This window comes from Lissotriton helveticus, chromosome 6 (assembly GCF_964261635.1).
Source record: "Lissotriton helveticus chromosome 6, aLisHel1.1, whole genome shotgun sequence".
Taxonomy (NCBI): domain Eukaryota; kingdom Metazoa; phylum Chordata; class Amphibia; order Caudata; family Salamandridae; genus Lissotriton; species Lissotriton helveticus.
This window is the reverse complement of record NC_136067.1, coordinates 776,944,978-776,963,838: the sequence shown is the minus strand read 5'-3', so window position 1 is coordinate 776,963,838 and position 18,861 is coordinate 776,944,978. Positions and strand designations below refer to the sequence as shown.

Genomic DNA, 18,861 nt, shown 5'->3' with positions numbered 1-18,861 from the left:
TCTACTCTGAGGGTAAGAGCTTGGAGTTCTTTCTGCAAATTCCCTATCATGTGAGATATGTCAGCTTAGGTGATCTGATGTTCCTCCATCTCGCCGAGGCGGAAAGTAAACTTGGGCTTCGCGTTCTGTAATTCTCACCTGTTGTTTCCTCAGTAGCGAGATGCAAGATCTGAAGCTTGGTTCCAACTCCCCACACCCACCAATGTCAGCCCAACAGTGTTAAAGCAAACACTGTAGAATTGGGGGAAGAGGGGAAACAAAACAAGGAGTTTCTCTCAATCAATCACACACTGCGCCCAACGGTCTTAGGGACTGCCTGGAGGAGGTCACCAAATGCATGACTGTCATGCCTCAAACTTAACGGCGAAAAAACTGAGCTTATGCTCTTAGGTAATTCCCCTCGCTCACGATCAAGTCACTGTGGCCCACCTATCTTGGCCCTGCCCCCATACCAAAGGACAGAATCAAGAGCCTGGGTATTTGGCTGGATAAATCTCTCAACTTTAATTCCCAAGCAGCCAAATTGTCAGCTACCTGCTTCGACCTACTTAGGCTTTTGCGGAAGATTCTTCCCCTATTGCCTTTCCAAGCCAGGCAGATTATGGTTCAGGGGCTTGTTCTATCCTGGTTGGATTTTGGGAATACCTTGTATTTAGGGGCCCCCCAAACCACTCTGAACAAGCTTCAGATCGTACAAAATTGTGCAGCACGAACACTACTTCAAATTCCCCGCCGACTCTCTGTGAAATCTGGTTTAAAGAGCCTTCATTGGCTCCATTTAAGACCCTTTGCATTACTCATCAAGCATATTGGAAAACTGGTGCTGTCATCAATCACTCACTGATCACTCCCTACAAACCGACCAGACAGCTTAGATCGTCATCCTCTCTCCTGGTGACAGTGCCCAGGATTAAGAGAGCCAGATGTGGAGGTCGGTCGTTTTCATATAATGCCTCAATACTCTGGAATTCTCTTCTTTATCATCTACCATCAGAGTCCAATTTACTCTCCTTTCGTAAACAATTAAAATCCCTGCTCTTTAATAAAATTGATTAATCTCTTAAACTGCTCTCTTGCCCGTGCAGTCTGCAGCACTAGGACGCCTTAGGGTAGCTATAGCGCTCTATAAATGGTCTTTTCATTTCATTCATTCATTTCATTTCAGGAAAGGAACAAGATAAGACATGTTATCAACCTGCTTCAGGTATGGATATTCTTGTTGGATGGTCGTTATGTGATTCCTGTAGAAATCCCTCTTCTGCTTTGGTATATCAGTATCAGTAAACAGGATCAGCAGTATATATCTTAGAGAGGTTTAGCGTGGAATCCAAATAGGCCCCAACGTATTCATATCCAGTAACATCAGGAGAAAACCCAAAAACATATCCTCCCAGAAACGATAAGGAAAAATATACACAAAAACATTCAGGGCTAAGTACTAAGAAAACAATTCTGCCCCTTCAATCTCAGGAGACAAATTTGTATAAATATATATATATATATTGTACTTATAGCCATTCAAGCAATGTCAGCCAGGGAGCAGAATCTCCAAATACCGAGGAGACTATTTCAGATAAGTACCGTGTTTAATTCATGTAACATAATGTACATTTGAACACTTAGTAGAGCGTGGATTCTTTGTGACTAATCAATTTCTTTTGTTTTGTTTTTCAGGCAGCATCATGAAGGCCCCCCGAGGCATTGGGCAAATTAGGAGGAGTGTGTAGCCACCGGTGCTTCGGGTAAACCGTCCTAATAAGAGACTGAAGGCTCCCAAGGCGTTGGGCGAAAGCAGCAGTGAAGAACAGGATTCCAGCTTGAGAACTCCAACAAAGCAGGAGACACCTGGAAGGAAGCCAGGTAAGCGAAGAGAGCCAGGACGGGAGACATGCACACATCGACTAGAACACAAAGTGCTCTTCCGTTCTACTCAGCCCCTTTTGTTTCTGGCCTGCTCCACCCCTCTTGCACACACGATCTGGAGCGCAGCAAGCCCAACTCATAGCTTCGCTGACCTCAAATTGTAGATATTCATGGGATCTTCAAAGCCTTCTATATTTGCAGTGTGTGTGATTAGCTGATAAAGAGACAAGCTGACTGAATATGGTATTTTGTTTCTTTTTTCTTAATTTTTGTTATTAGATCAGTGACATATCCTTTGCACAGAAACACAACAGGGGGCAAGTGACCCTTTGTTATGTTATGTTATGTTAACATTTTATTGAGCGCAAACAGCTGCCCCAGCAACAAGGCGTCCCGGCGCTGAACCATAACAGATACCTGAAGGAAGGGAAGGGAGGGGGAGGAACTGCAGGAAGCTTATGTTAGGGAAAACAGAAATGTTTTAATTGCCTTACGAAAGGCCATCAAGTTTGTCATGGAGCGAATGTGGGGTGGCAACGAATTCCAAAGCTTCGCCCCCAAAACTTTGAAGGAACGGCCACCCATTCTGCTAAGCCTTGTACGAGGGACAACCACAAGGTGTTGTCCTAAGGAACGTAGGGCGCGCTGGGGGGTGTAAGGTATCAGTAGTGGGCGTAGGAGTCCAGGACAGTCAGAATTAAGAATTTTAAAGGCAGTGGTGAGAGCCTTGAATCGAACTCGGGCTTCAATACGCAGCCAATGTAGCTTCTGGATGGTGTTTCTGGCAGAGCATCTGCGTGGAAGGCCTACCACAGCCCTAGCTGCTGAGTTTTGTACCCGTTGCAGCCGAGCCATTTCTGCTTTGTTGATGCCCAAGAATAGGACATTAGCATAATCCAGACGAGCCAGAATGATAGATTGAACAATCAGTTGGCGCGTATTGGGGTCAAAAAAACCAAGTATCGGATGAAAGCTCCTCAGCAGGCCCACACAAGTAGCTGCCACTTTCTTTGTGTGGGTCTGGAAATTGAGGGAGGAGTCCAGCCAGACACCTAGATTTTTCACCACTTTTTGGGGGGAAGGAATGGGGCCGAGTAGGGACGGCCACCAGTGTTCACTCCAGTAGCAGGGATTTTTTCCCAGAAGCAACACCTCTGTTTTTCCAGCGTTCAGCTGTAGGCAGTTGTGAGTCATTCACTGCGCGACTGCTGCTAAGCCGTTCTTAAATTTTTCGGCTGAGATTGAGGGGCCTTCAGTTAGAGAGATGACCAGCTGCGTGTCGTCTGCGTACGACACCAGCGCGAGGTCCCACTCTTTTGCCACTTCAGCGAGAGGCTGGACATAGAGATTAAAAAGGGATGGGCTAAGCGCCGACCCCTGAGGAACCCCTTGCTCTATGGAGTGAGACTGAGAGATAAATGGGGGGGCTGAAACCCGGAAGGATCTATCCTTCAGAAAGGACCGAAACCACTCAAGGGCCAGATCGCTGATCCCTATAGCCTCGAGACGTTTTAGCAAAAGAGTGTGGGAGACCGTATCGAAGGCCGCGCTGAGGTCAAGTAAAATCAGCGCAGCACTTTGACCGGCGTCCAGAATGTTCCGGAGGTGTTCAATAGTGGTCAGCAGAGCGGACTCAGTACTGAATCCTGGCCTGAAGCCATTCTGTGAGGGGTCCAGGATGTGGTTTTGAGCCATATAGTTGGACAATATTTTGTTGACATGGGCTTCTGCCAGTTTTGATGCCCATGGAAGCAGCGAAATTGGTCTAACATTTTCTGGCTTTGTGGGGTCTAGCGTGGGTTTTTTAATGATCGGGGAGACCCATGCCTGCTTCCAGCATGTGGGAACCACCGCCGAGGAGAAAGAGAGGTTGAGTAGGGTGGCCAGAGGGGGGAGGAAGAAATCCAGGGATTCTAAGAATTTGGCTGGTCTCATCGGATCTGTAGGCGAGCCGGACTTAACCTGTGTGCATAGCTTGGCTAGATCGTCATGGGTTATACAAGGTATAAGTGGCAAACTGGGAATGGTGGAAGGTGGAGAAGCGTGGCTCAGTGGTTAGAGGCGGCAGACCCGGAAGCTGAGATCGACCGTGGACCAGGGTTCGACTCCCCGCCTCGGCGGGTCTCGGGCCCAAAATTCCACGGACTCGACAATTCTCGCTCTGGTGCCTACTCAACTCATGGGGTAACACTCTGCGACTCTGGGCAATAGCTTGCTTAATCTCCACTACGGCCCCTCGCGGCGGGATGCCTGGCTTTCACCTTGTGGACACCCTGCCGGGGTTTCTCACAGGGGAATACCAGGACGGGTTCCCTAAGCAAGCGCCGGGACGCTTACGGGCAGCTGTGCGCTTTACAAGTCCAACACATTTACATTTACATTTATATTTACATTTACATGGTGGGCGAGAGTTTACAAGGGTTGAGGAGTTCCGGGGAGTCCTGTGGAAAGGCGTTGAAGATTTTCCTCACTTTTTCTACAAAGAAAGTATCGAGGTCGTCACATTGTTGTGAGGAGGTAATGCATGGGGCTGAGTTAGAGCTATTTAGGAGTTTTTGTACTAGCTTAAAAATAGTTTTAGAGGGGTTTGCACTTAAGCTGATTTCCTTAGCATAAAAGGATGCACGGGTGTTGCGTACCGCCTTGTGGTACAACCTCAATTTTGACAGATAGAGGGCTTTTTCCGTATCCTTATAATCTTTCCTCCAACATCGTTCAGCTCTTTTGCAGTCTTTCCGCATGGTTTTTAGATTCTCATTGTACCATGGGTTAGAAGGGGTACTACGGGTTTTGGACCACTTCGCTGGGATTAGGGTGTCAAGTCCTGTGGTGATCCACTCATGGGAAGCAGCATAGGCTGTATTAATGTCTCTGTTCTCAGAGTTAAAGTGGAGGTCGCCTAGATTATTGGTAAGATCACTAGATGAGAGTTTGTGCCAAGGTCTCTTGTAGCAGGAACTGGAAGAGTTTTTTGTGAGCGGATCTCTGACCATCAAAGAGAATCTAATGAGGAAATGGTCGGTCCAGCCTATGGGTTTGGGGAGGTCAGCCGTGGCCTCTAAGAGATTGGAAAAGACAGGGTCTAATAGGTGCCCGGCAGAGTGAGTGGGGGTGTGGATAAGTGGGTTTAGCTGAATGGCAGTGAGGTCCGCCCGTAGGTTCTTGATGGTAGGATCAGACATAGAGTCAAAGTGGAGATTTAGATCTCCCAAGATGGTGAAGTTGGGAGAAGACACCACTAGAGTGTGAGCTACATCTAGAAGTTCTTCAATGAACCTAGGGGTAGGACCGGGTGGACGGTAGATATAGAGGCCAGAGAGGGTAAACTGCGAACTGGTGGTGATCTTAAACCGTGCGCTTTCGCAGCCCCAGATATCTTCCTTCGTGAAGGAGCAGTTGTATGTCGTATGGTAGATGACAGCTATCCCACCACCCCTTGAGTCTCTATTTATGGTTTTCATAGAGAAACCCGTGGGCAGCGAGAGGTTCTGGATGCTAGTTTGTTCGTCATGGAGCCAGCTTTCGCATAGAAACAGAATGTCGGGGCTTTCATCTGTTATAAGGGTGAACACTTCAGCGTGGTGTTTCACCAGGGATCTGACATTAAGTTGGAGGACTGTGAGGGAGGAGTGCTTAGGCGCAGTAGTTCTATGCCTAGCTACACCAGGTGTAGGTGTCGTAAAGCTACAGGACTTGCAATACAGACCTGTTTGGCCGAGGCAGCCTCCAAGCTTGTCGCATCTTACGTCAGGGTTGAGTGCGAGAAGAAGCTCCCTATCGTACTGTATTCTATGATGAGCAATTTGTGCAGGGGGACTGGCGAGAGGCAATGATCTGGCGATGACGGGCGCAGACGGGCTTGCCTTAGGCGCGCAAACGGCGCGCCCGCTGCGCCCGTCCGCTGCGCGTACGGTGAATACACATGCTTTTGTAGGAGAGAGAGGGGCAGGGGGCGTGGCTTCGGAGTGGGCGTGGCCTCGCTGCACGCCGTGAATGGCGGCAGCCACTGTGTGTGTTTGGTTCCTTCCTGAGACAGCGCTATGTCCGCTGTGCACAAGGATCACAAGGCAGGTCCAGAGGGTGCCAAGGAATCGACGCAGGTGTAGTTAAAAACGAGTAAACACAGGAATAACAGTGACACAAAGTTTTTAAAATATTGCAAAGCTCTCTCTCGGCTTTTCGCCTCAGGAGGGTAAATGGTTCTGTATATAGCGCTAGCGATCAGCGCTTTTATACCAGAGATGCGGGGGGCGTGGCCTCGGAGTGGGCGTGGCCTCGCTGCACGCCGTGAATGGCGGCAGCCACTGTGTGTGTTTGGTTCCTTCCTGAGACAGCGCTATATCCGCTGTGCACAAGGATCACAAGGCAGGTCCAGAGGGTGCCAAGGAATCGACGCAGGTGTAGTTAAAAACGAGTAAACACAGGAATAACAGTGACACAAAGTTTTTAAAATATTGCAAAGCTCTCTCCCGGCTTTTCGCCTCAGGAGGGTAAATGGTTCTGTATATAGCGCTAGCGATCAGCGCTTTTATACCAGAGATGCGCGGGGCGTGGCCTCGGAGTGGGCGTGGCCTCGCTGCACGCCGTGAATGGCGGCAGCCACTGTGTGTGTTTGGTTCCTTCTTGAGACAGCGCTATGTCCGCTGTGCACAAGGATCACAAGGCAGGTCCAGAGGGTGCCAAGGAATCGACGCAGGTGTAGTTAAAAACGAGTAAACACAGGAATAACAGTGACACAAAGTTTTTAAAATATTGCAAAGCTCTCTCCGGGCTTTTCGCCTCAGGAGGGTAAATGGTTCTGTATATAGCGCTAGCGATCAGCGCTTTTATACCAGAGATGCGGGGGGCGTGGCCTCGGAGTGGGCGTGGCCTCGCTGCACGCCGTGAATGGCGGCAGCCACTGTGTGTGTTTGGTTCCTTCCTGAGACAGCGCTATGTCCGCTGTGCACAAGGATCACAAGGCAGGTCCAGAGGGTGCCAAGGAATCGACGCAGGTGTAGTTAAAAATGAGTAAACACAGGAATAACAGTGACACAAAGTTTTTAAAATATTGCAAAGCTCTCTCCCGGCTTTTCGCCTCAGGAGGGTAAATGGTTCTGTATATAGCGCTAGCGATCAGCGCTTTTATACCAGAGATGCGGGGGGCGTGGCCTCGGAGTGGGCGTGGCCTCGCTGCACGCCGTGAATGGCGGCAGCCACTGTGTGTGTTTGGTTCCTTCCTGAGACAGCGCTATGTCCGCTGTGCACAAGGATCACAAGGCAGGTCCAGAGGGTGCCAAGGAATCGACGCAGGTGTAGTTAAAAACGAGTAAACACAGGAATAACAGTGACACAAAGTTTTTAAAATATTGCAAAGCTCTCTCCCGGCTTTTCGCCTCAGGAGGGTAAATGGTTCTGTATATAGCGCTAGCGATCAGCGCTTTTATACCAGAGATGCGGGGGGCGTGGCCTCGGAGTGGGCGTGGCCTCGCTGCACGCTGTGAATGGCGGCAGCCACTGTGTGTGTTTGGTTCCTTCCTGAGACAGCGCTATGCCCGCTGTACACAAGGATCACAAGGCAGGTCCAGAGGGTGCCAAGGAATCGACGCAGGTGTAGTTAAAAACGAGTAAACACAGGAATAACAGTGACACAAAGTTTTAAAAATATTGCAAAGCTCTCTCCCGGCTTTTCGCCTCAGGAGGGTAAATGGTTCTGTATATAGCGCTAGCGATCAGCGCTTTTATACCAGAGATGCGGGGGGCGTGGCCTCGGAGTGGGCGTGGCCTCGCTGCACGCCGTGAATGGTGGCAGCCACTGTGTGTGTTTGGTTCCTTCCTGAGACAGCGCTATGTCCGCTGTGCACAAGGATCACAAGGCAGGTCCAGAGGGTGCCAAGGAATCGACGCAGGTGTAGTTAAAAACGAGTAAACACAGGAATAACAGTGACACAAAGTTTTTAGGTCTCGCCTGTCGATGCGCATGCGCATCGAGCTTGCGAGACTATTGCGGCTTAACCACTCTTTAACTAACTTGCAAGGAATCGTGGCGATTCCTTGCAGTGCCCGTGACTTTTAAGCTCAATGCGCATGTGCTTTGAGCTTAAAAGCGCGTGCACATCAGTTCCCTCAGCCGCAATCGCCGTCTGTTCCCTCAGCCGCATTCCTCCGACACCTTTTGAAGTGAAGCTTAGCTTCACTTCAAAGGCCCCGGCTTCTTCACACCCACATGCCGCTCTCCCCGCTCCGCCCCCTCCCCTGCCCGCCGTGTCGCAGATCACAGAATCTTGTTGATCTACTTTCAAGCGCACGGCCGCTAGGCCGTGCCTCCCCTACTCTCCTCCCCCCTCCTCCTCCTACTCTCCTCCCCTGCCTGCCGTGTCGCAGCTGTCTAAAGCTAAAGCTAAAACTGCTCACACAATACTTGCATTGTATTGCATCGGTGGATTTGCTGGAAACTCGCTTTATTGGTGACTTTTCTAGTGGAATGCTCAGACCATCCAGCAGAATTATTTATTGTACATCCTTTACCACTACTATTTATTCAATAAAACGGGAGATTTTGTATTCATACTAATTTTGGTGTCTGGGTTTTGGGTAAGCTCTCGTAATGATGGCCGTCAAACGGGTTTCCTTTGATTTCTGTCAAGTGCTGTCGAATATCTGTGCCAGATGAAGGAAAGTCCTCCTGCTCGCCCAGCTCTGGGTTCATTGCAGACTTTCTCTTCTTGTTCTCATGATGATCACATCTTCTAAATCTGTAATGCTCTTAATGCCATCCGTATGTCGAGCTAAGCCCCGCAAATCTGTGAAAAATGAGAACCACGTAGATATGAACGGCCCTTGTATGCAGCGCGCACTTGTGTGCTATTGTAGCTGATAAAGATTTGTCAGCGCCCTCCCTAATTCCCAACCCCCCCACCCCTCCCCCACCCCTCCCCGACAGAACAAATGTAGTCTCATCCAGCTCATCCCATTATCACTGGCATCTTAAATCATTTTTACAATAAGAAAGCTTTACTTTTAAATTAAAAGCATATCAGCTGCATCTGTGCCACTGCCTCCGAATCCCACCAGCGTGGGTACAATCAGCCGGTCTTATCTTTGATTTATTTCTTTGGACATATGGGCCGCGCGAAGCTGTTTGGAAAGGAAATGTCCGCCCCACTCCCTTTAAGAAATATCCAGCCACAATCTGTCCATCTTGTATAGATCCTGCTCCAGGTCTCTTTATTGATTAGTCATAGTATTTTAATGATCCTGTTTGCACTTAGTGAGCATGTTTTAATAGTGTTTAAGTTATTCGATAGGAACAGGTTGCATAAGAACGATTTTATTTCTACATGTTCCTTTTTTGTTAATGATTCGTTAAGCCTTGTTCTAAATGGTACTAATATTTTTGCACATCACATTATAGCACCAAAAGTAGCAGGCCTAGCCTTCCCTCACCACACAAGTTCGGCAAAGCTAAACTGAATCAAGTTTGTGTAGCTTACCACGCGATTATCATCCTTTTACGATGTTTATTTCAATACAAGAGGACAAAAACAGTTGTTTTGTGCCCCTCTTTATTAACGATTATAATGCAAGATGGCAAGTGTTTCCATTCTTATGCATGCAAAATCCTTCGTTTTTGCAGCAGATTACACTACACTTTATTTTTCGACTCAGCCCCACCCACTGTGACTAATGGAAGAATAAGTTTCATTTTTTTCACTGTGACTTTCTGGTTGAAACAAAGAACCAAACTTAATAGTCACCATCTTGAAGTTGAGAATGGTGCTGCCGTTTGTAACTGTGGTCTTCGTTTTGAACGGACTGACGTATGTGTAACTTAGGTTTGCAGTACTGACAGAGTCCTATTGGTCATGGATAATTTTCTTCTGCATCACATTTAAAAAAGAAAAGGCACGTGCAGCTTTATCATATTTTTTGTTAGACTTAAACCAACCAGTTTTAATGTTACAGTGAGCTGGCAAAATAGCGTATCCAATAGAATGTACAGTAGTCAAAAATATCCTATGAGCATTCACACCACCGGTGCTGAGGTGCCATTATTATTCACCCTCACTCATCCCCCAATCACCATCACCCTCACTCACCCTCACTCACCCTCACTCACCCTCACCCTCACTCACTCCCTCACTCACCCTCACTCACCCTCACTCACCCTCAGCCTCACTCACCCTCAACCCCTCACCCTCACCCTCACTCACCCTCACCCTCCCTCAACCCCTCACCCTCACTCACCCTCATCCCCTCAGCCTCACCCCTCACTCACCCTCACTCACCCTCGCCCTCACTCACCCTCACTCACCCTCACCCTCACTCACCCTCCACCCTCCTCACACTCACTCACCCTACTCACCCCCACCCTCACTCAACACTCACTCACCCTCACTCACCCTCACCCCTCACTCACCCTCACTCACCCTCACTCACCCCTCACCCTCACTCACCCTCACTCACCCTCACTCACCCTCACTCACCCTCAGCCTCACTCACCCTCAACCCCTCACCCTCACTCACCCTCACCCTCCTCACCCTCACCCTCCCTCAACCCCTCACCCTCACTCACCCTCATCCCCCTCAGCCTCACCCTCACTCACCCTCACTCACCCTCGCCCTCACTCACCCTCACTCACCCTCACCCTCACTCACCCTCACCCTCACCCTCACTCACACTCACTCACCCTCACTCACCCCCACCCTCACTCACACTCACTCACCCTCACTCACCCTCACTCACCCTCACCCTCACTCACCCTCACCCACACTCACCCTCACCCTCACTCACCCTCAACACCTCACCCTCACTCACCCTCAACCCCTCACCCTCACCCTCACCCTCACTCAGCCTCAACCCCTTACCCTCAATCACCCTCACCCTCACTCAGCCTCAACCCCTCACCCTCACTCACCCTCAACCCCTCATCCTCACTCACCCTCAACCCCTCACCCTCACTCACCCTCAACCCCTCACCCTCACTCACCCTCAACCCCTCATCCTCACTCACCCTCACTCAGCCTCACCCTCACTCACCCTCACTCACCCTCACTCACCCTCACCCACACTCACCCTCACCCTCACTCACCCTCAACGCCTCACCCTCACTCACTCTCAACCCCTCACCCTCACTCACCCTCAACACCTCACCCTCACCTTCACTCACCCTCAACCGTTCACCCTCAACCCCTCACTCACCCTCACTCTCACTCACGCTCACTTACCCTCAACCCCTCAGCCTCACCCTCACTCACCCTCACTTACCCTCAACCCCTCAGCCTCACCCTCACTCACCCTCACCCTCACCCTCACTCACCCTCAACCCCTCACCCTCACTCACCCTCACCCTCACTCACCCTCAACCCCTCACACTCACTCACCCTCACCCTCACTCACCCTCAACTCCTCACCCTCACTCACCCTCAACACCTCAGCCTCACCCTCACTCACCCTCAACGCCTCACCCTCAACCCCTCACCCTCACTCACCCTCACCCTCACTCACCCTCAACCCCTCACCCTCAACACCTCACCCTCAACCCCTCACCCTCACTCACCCTCAACCCCTTACCCTCAATCACCCTCACCCTCACTCAGCCTCAACCCCTCACCCTCACTCACCCTCAACCCCTCACCCTCACTCACCCTCAACCCCTCACCCTCACTCACCCTCAATCACCCTCACCCTCACTCACCCTCACTCACCCTCACTCACCCTCACCCTCACTCACCCTCACTCACCCTCACTCACCCTCACTCACCCTCACTCACCCTCAGCCTCACTCACCCTCAACCCCTCACCCTCACTCACCCTCACCCTCACTCACCCTCACCCTCCCTCAACCCCTCACCCTCACTCACCCTCATCCCCTCAGCCTCACCCTCACTCACCCTCACTCACCCTCGCCCTCACTCACCCTCACTCACCCTCACCCTCACTCACCCTCACTCACACTCACTCACCCTCACTCACCCTCACCCTCACTCACCCTCAACCCCTCACCCTCACTCACCCTCACCCTCACTCACCCTCAACCCCTCACACTCACTCACCCTCACCCTCACTCACCCTCAACTCCTCACCCTCACTCACCCTCAACACCTCAGCCTCACCCTCACTCACCCTCAACGCCTCACCCTCAACCCCTCACCCTCACTCACCCTCACTCACCCTCACCCTCACTCACCCTCAACCCCTCACCCTCAACACCTCACCCTCAACCCCTCACCCTCACTCACCCTCACAACACATATTGTGTTACAATAGGTGTCACATTTGCGGAAGATAAAACTATCTAGAGATGTAGCATAACGACCAGAGCTGCCATATAAGTCACGTAAATACTAAACATGTTGCATTCCAAATGCTATAGGTGTCACATTTGCAAACGTTATAACTATTGGCATTGTAAATGACAAAGCCATCAATATAGCAATTTTAACATCGCAAAAATAAATAAATTATGTCATTTACAAGACCAATAACTACAACTTTTCTAATGCGATACTTATTGCATTCCAACCCCACTCATCCACGCAACGCCACTCACACACGCAACGCCACTCACACACGCAACGCCACTCACACACGCAACGCCACTCACACACGCAACGCCACTCACACACGCAACGCCACTCACACACGCAACGCCACTCACACACGCAACGCCACTCACACACGCCACTCATCCACGCAACGCCACTCATCCACGCAACGCCACTCATCCACGCAACGCCACTCTTCCATTTGCAAAAAGAAAAATGTCTAACTATTCTATTGCGAGACCTATTGCATTTCCAATGCTTGTTCAAATATTGCAAAGCTCTCTCCCGGCTTTTCGCCTCAGGAGGGTAAATGGTTCTGTTCTTTATGATAAATCGCATTGGTCTCCTGAGTGTGAGCATTGCAGATGTGTAGGATTTCAAAGGGCTAGGAGAGCCCTCTCGCTGAAAACTGTGAGCAGTTCATGCAGAGAATTTCTGAAGCAAATGTGGGTAAAATGTTGGTTTGGGGCGCCTGTCTTGGGGTCACAGGTGTCACAGTTGGCCATACAGAAGCATACAACAACCTTATATTCTCAAATTCTTCAGATCGTAAAGATTTTATTGCTGCATGGTAGACCTCTCATTCGCCCTGATATCTACACAGAAACATATCTGCCAGACTTGTCCAACATCCGTGCTCTCATTGGTCTCCTGAGTGCAAGGTGCATGAAATGTATAGTTGCACACACAGGTCCTAGTCTCACTTTTCTAGCCCATGTCTCTTATCTTTTAGGCAAAAATTACTTCGGTCCGCTTTAAGAGCCCTCCAAATCAGGCCCATTCGCCCACAATCATAGCACTTTTGGATGGGCAATCAATTCAATTGTCTTGCAAGGCAGCTAGGTTTCTGACTTATGTATCCAAGCAGCTGTAACAGTCATTACCTTTCTGACCTCAGGGCGTCCATTGATGTACCAGCATTTTACTGAGCTACAATTAAATTAACCTACTGCTCACAGCGGTCTCAAATGGACAACAATTCAACTGTCTTGTAAGGCAATAAGGTATACATATGCAAACAGATTTCACATCAAAAACGTCCTAGACCCGAAGGTGCCAGAAGACTGTCCAGCGACCTGGGAGAGGTATGTTTGGGTCATTTATTGTTTATGCACCAGTACTTTTTTGAATAACAATCACATTATCCTACTTTCTCATGTGTTTTAACAGCATTTTATGTCTCAGCCCAACCTGGGGCCCTCTTAACATCTGCCTCTTATAAAGAATTGGCAAGAATGTAGCAAGTGTGTCCAATTTGATGCACTTTAATCCATCAGCAAAATCCTACAAAAAAGAACACGTTATGCTGTTGAAGTGGCTGCTTATTTTCCTCAACTTTGCTCTAAGGATAATTAGTGGGAACCATGACTGAAAAGGCGTTTTGTCTCAATGAGTCACTAGGGGTTTTAACTGTTTTATTCAACATTGCACTTATGTCGTTGTATATTGCAATGATTGTAATTAATCAGGCACTACTAGTCTCATTTGACCAGTGTAAAAGCTTGAGCAGTGCTTCCATGGTCACTCTTTATGGCTTAGGGATCAGGACACTAGGGTAACTCCTCAAAGAAGCTGGAACCTTATTGCTGTGTGCTTCTTGAAGATGGTGGTCTTAGCTCCAGGATCATTCATCAATATTGCATCCACACCACCAGAAACCCTCCTAATCAAAGCTGAAGACATACCTCCAGGATCACTTCTCACTGAAGTGGATTTAAACCTCTAGGATTATACTTAATTCAGGCTAGGGTTACACCAGTGCCACTCCTTACTGAGGTGCAGATCACACCACAAATGACACTTTCATAGAGGGTTGAACCATGCCGCTTTGATCATCCTTCATTGATGTTGGAGTTCATGCCCACAGGGTCACTTTTTATCAAGACTAGGGCACATCAGCAGGCCACTCCTCATTGAGGCTGCATTCATGCCTTCAGACTCACTTCTCCTCAGAGAGAAACCTTATGAGAGAACTGAGATGTGTGTCTGTAGTACAGCAATAAGGGAAAGCAAAGAAAATATACAAACAACTTCTAGCTCCTTGCCGGGACACACCCACACAGCTCCATCCTCTTTCAGTGCTTCCAAAGGCACACACAGGACTGCCTCTGCCCCAAGAACTGCTCCAGGGCAGAATATGTCTGGAAACACTGGAAACCCAGCAATACTGAACAAATGTAGACTCTCTGTATCTGAGACCAAGAGGGCTAGGAAAAACTTAATGATATCTGTGTGTGGGGACTGGACCGTCCCCACTCTCTCATTGGCTAGCTCCATAAATGGAGGCTAGCCATTGGGAGAAGGCTCTGTCCGTCAATCTCGGACCAGATTCGGGGGCGTTCCCGAGAATTTTTGGCTTTTGGCTACGTCAGCCGAAATCCTGTTCTCGGGAACGCCCCCGAATCTGGTCCGGCATTGAGCCGGCACCCACCTTCATTAAGCACAGCCTGCGAAACTCAGGCACTGACAGTGGAGGCTGGGAAACCGGGTTCGAGTCTCGGCAGGATGCTTAATCTCCCCGTGCCTAACAACATGAATGTGTCCGTCTCTAACTCAACATGTGCTCATGTAAAGCGCTCTAACCCCTTCGGGTCTCGTTAGCGCTATATACAACTTTTTTTTTAAAGCTTTAATGTGTGCTGCTTAGCAGTGGCATCGGGAGCGGGGGGGGGGGCCTCCGGCGGACGGGTGGCAGCATACTCTTCACGCCCCTATTAACTCCACCATGTGGGAGAAGCTCCGTAGCTCATCTGGGCAGTGCTCGGCCTCTCTAGTTCTGCAGACCAGGGTTCTAGTCTCGGGCCTACTAGATAGTAATTTAACCAAGGTGTTTATTCAAAAGTGCCTCTTTGTGTTCACGAGTGGCACTGCTAGGTTGAAGCATTACATATTAATTAAAAGCCCCACTCTCTTCTTCGGGCCACAGGGATAACGTGAGAACTTGTGGGGCAGAGTGCCTATGATAGATAAGGCTCTTTGGTCCGGTTATAGTCAAAGTCTGCTAGACAGAAATTTTACTGATGGGTTTATTTAATATTACTGATGGGTTTATTTAATATACAGCCCAGCCAGGGATCTTCTTTTAATTATTTAGAACTAATACAGCCTAAGCTGAGGATCGAACTCTGCTCTCCACCTCCAAGGTCGGCAGCTTTATGTGTTACGCCACCTCTCCTCGCTTCACTTTGTTTCCATTGCGTGACCTTTAAGTGCCCCTGGGGCACAAGCAGGGGCCTACTAGAGTGCTTCTCTATCGGAATGCACTGTGCGGTCCCCCGGGTTATACACAATGCGTCATGTTTTCTGTTCCGATTGGTCATGCCTTTCCACAGTTTGTGGGTGGCTGTAGTGTTGCTGGCAGTGGGGTGTACCACTGCAGCACACGCCCCCTCGCACTGTTGTCCAGTTTGCCCCTCCAGCGTGAGGGGCTTTGGTTTAGTCCTGCGTGAGCGTAGGTACGCAAGTGAAGTAATAAAAGCCCGGGGCTCCGGGGCGTGAGTTAAGTTACGTGCTAACCACTTCCAAAGCACATGCGTGTCCTGCCTGCTTCATTTCTAGGCCCTGTGACCAGGACACTACAGTGGCCACAAAGCCTAGCAACTGTCAAGACAATATCAGTACATCCCATCTAATTGAGTTAACTTCAAATTATCAATTTCTCAGTTCTCGAAATAAGGTATTCAAGCCAAGCCGGCTGTTGCGTGAAGAAAGTTAGGCAGATGCTCTTAAATATACTATACACAGAAGATTCGTTTTAAGGTTCCTCTCAATATGCAAAAAAAAGAACTAAGGATCGATCATGTATCTATAGAGCTATCCTGTATATTTGTTTCTGCATTTCAATAGTAGGACTGAGTGTATAAGAGAATCGGGTTGCCTTTCACCTGATTCACTTGTGCCAAAGTAAATAGTGGCCAAATGTGTTGGCAGAGTAGACAGTAAGGCTGGAGTTTGGGACACCCAGTTACCACTTGTTGGCTGACCTTTCATGCAGGGTGAGTACAATAGAAAGTCCTGAACAATGAATGTAATAATTATGTGGAGCGCTGTCTCGTGCACTGTGAGGCTATCGGCACGGCTTAAGCAGCAGCAAGTTGAACCCACTATTTCAAAAGAAGGAGTTTGTGCAGGTTTTTTTTTTTTTAAAACGGGTGGTGGACACTGTCCGTCATTTTTAAGGACCAAGGCTTGTATTTCATCCTCGGACTTCATCTAGAGTAGGAGAGACCGGAAGGAGAGGAAGAAAGGAGGAAGAGAAAAAATAGGAAAATTGTGATAAATGAGAAAGCATGGATGGAAAAGAAACTGCGAAGTGAGATGAAGAGACAGGCAGTGTGGCTTGCTGGAAGAAAGGTGTTGTCGTGTTCCCAGACCCCGGAGAATACGCAGGACACAAGGGTATTGTACAGGTATGCCTTTATTGTTTCTTTCTGCACAGCATATGCATGTCACGACCTCATGCTTCGAGGTCCAGCATCAGAGTGTCCTCTCCCCACCCCTTGACCGGATGTGGTGTCCGGTGTCCCCTCGCCCCTGCGCTGCCCCAGGGTCCTAGTGCCCTTGTCCTGGACAGGACATCTCCCCCCCTGTTGCAAAACAAAAACATTTTGAGAAAGGAAAGAGAGAGAGAGAGAGAGAGAGAGAGAGAGAGAGAGAGAGAGAGAGAGAGAGAGAGAGATGTTGTTCGATGGCCCAGAGGCCTCTTCTTTTACACCTCTTCAATTAGTCTCTTTCGTTCCATGTGCTTCCTTCTTGATCGCTGTTTTCTGATATCCGCTTGAGCTTCTTCCTTTTGTGTGCCTTTCTATAGTTCTTGCTTTGACCTTTCCGCTTCTCTTGCGTCTGCCTTGCTGACATGCGAAAGGTGCCCTGTGACGTGACACTGGCCAAACTGCCGCCTTTGCCATCCGTTCTTTTGCTTTTGTCATCTTCAATTTGCCTCCGGGGATCTCGTTGCTCCATTTCCTCGCTTGTCCTTCTTTGACCATCACAATGCCTCCTTTCTTTCTTTTCCGTTTCTTCGCATGTCTTCCTTTTTTCTCCTGAGCCTTTGTTGTTGCGTTCGCTGTTTGAGCTCTTACAGCAGTGTCTTCTTGTTCCACGCTTTTTTCTTTCTTGTGTGTGATAGTCTCACTCTTCTTCATTCTCTCATTTCCACCACCTGTCTTCGGTAATTTTGTTCTTTGTTGATGTTGTGTCACCTTTGCTACCAGTTCTATTTCGTTGCCATCTGAATTTGGCTTTCTGCGCTGTCCCTGGTCAGCATGTGCTGCGTCGTACTCGGCCGTCATAGCAAGTCTTGTCTCTTTCAATTCTTTGTGGTGCTCTTCGGTCCACGTGACACGTTTTCCTTTGTTTGTTAGCCCCTTCGGTGGGGTGCTTGTGATGGCATCATCTTCTTCCAGTCTTTCAGTTGCCATAAGACCCATCATTTGCGTTGTGACGTTGCTCAACAGGCACGGCGCTTTTTTTTCTGTTAACTTTCCTCGCTCCGGTGGGGTGCTTGTGATGGCATCATCTTCTTCCAGTCTTTCAGTTGCCATAAGACCCATCATCTGCGTTGTGACGTTGCTCAACAGGCACGGCACTGTTTCTTCTATGAACTTTCCTCGCTCCATTTCTTTTGCGTCTGCTGTCGCTCTAGCCTCCGCTCTTGCTAGGGCCAGGATGTTTTCTAGTGATGTTCTCCGTGCTCTTCCTGGCACTCTTTTTTTTTTTTTTTTTTTTTTTTTCTGTTATGTCTTCTATTGTCTTTTTCTTTTGTTGTTTCCCGTGCTCTTTCTGGCACTCTTCTGTTTTCTGTGCTCTGCACTTTGTCGTCTTTATTTTCTCTTATGTGTCTTTATTTCCTTTCTTTCCTTTTACTTGTTGTCTTTTTCTCTTATTCACTGTTTTTTTGTCTTCGCTTGTGCTTTATTAGCGCTCAATTCCTTTAGTTCGATTCTCTTGTTCGTCCTTGTCACCCTTTGTTTTGTCTTTGTTTTCTTCTTTGTCTGTGCTTTGTTCTCTTGTATCTTCTTTATTTGCACCTGTTCGTTGTGCTGTCACCTTCTTTTCTGTTCTTTGTTCTATTGCTCCTTGTTCAACCCTTATTTCCTTATTCTGCCTCTTTTTGCCTTTGCATATGCTTGTTTGTGCCTTTCCTTAATTTCCTTTCTTTCCTTTCTTTTGTCCTTTATTTTGCCTCGTTTTGCCTTTGCATGTCCTTGTTTGTGCCTTTATCTTAATTTCCTTTCTTTTCTTTCCTTTGTCCTTTTACTTGTTGTCTTTTTCTCTTATTCACTGTTTTTGTCTTCGCTTGTGCTTTCTTAGCGCTCAATTCCTTTAGTGCAATTCTCTTATTCGTCCTTGTCACCCTTTGTTCTTTCTTTATTTTCTTCTTTGTCTGTGCTTTGTTCTCTTGTATCTTCTTTATTTGCACCTGTTCGTTGTGCTGTTACCTTCTTTTCTGTTCTTTGTTCTATTGCTCCT

At 48.6% G+C, this 18,861-nt stretch overlaps 1 long non-coding RNA gene across 3 annotated transcripts in view; it reads left to right on the top strand.

Annotated features, from left to right (window-relative positions):
• Positions 1–18,861, top strand: part of LOC144761531 (uncharacterized) — a 76,507-nt gene that overhangs the window by 18,672 nt on the left and 38,974 nt on the right. For all 3 annotated transcript variants that reach the window (XR_013595765.1, XR_013595766.1, XR_013595767.1), the window contains exon 2: positions 1,675–1,860. This is a non-coding gene — a long non-coding RNA (uncharacterized LOC144761531). The remainder of the gene's footprint in view (positions 1–1,674; positions 1,861–18,861) is intronic.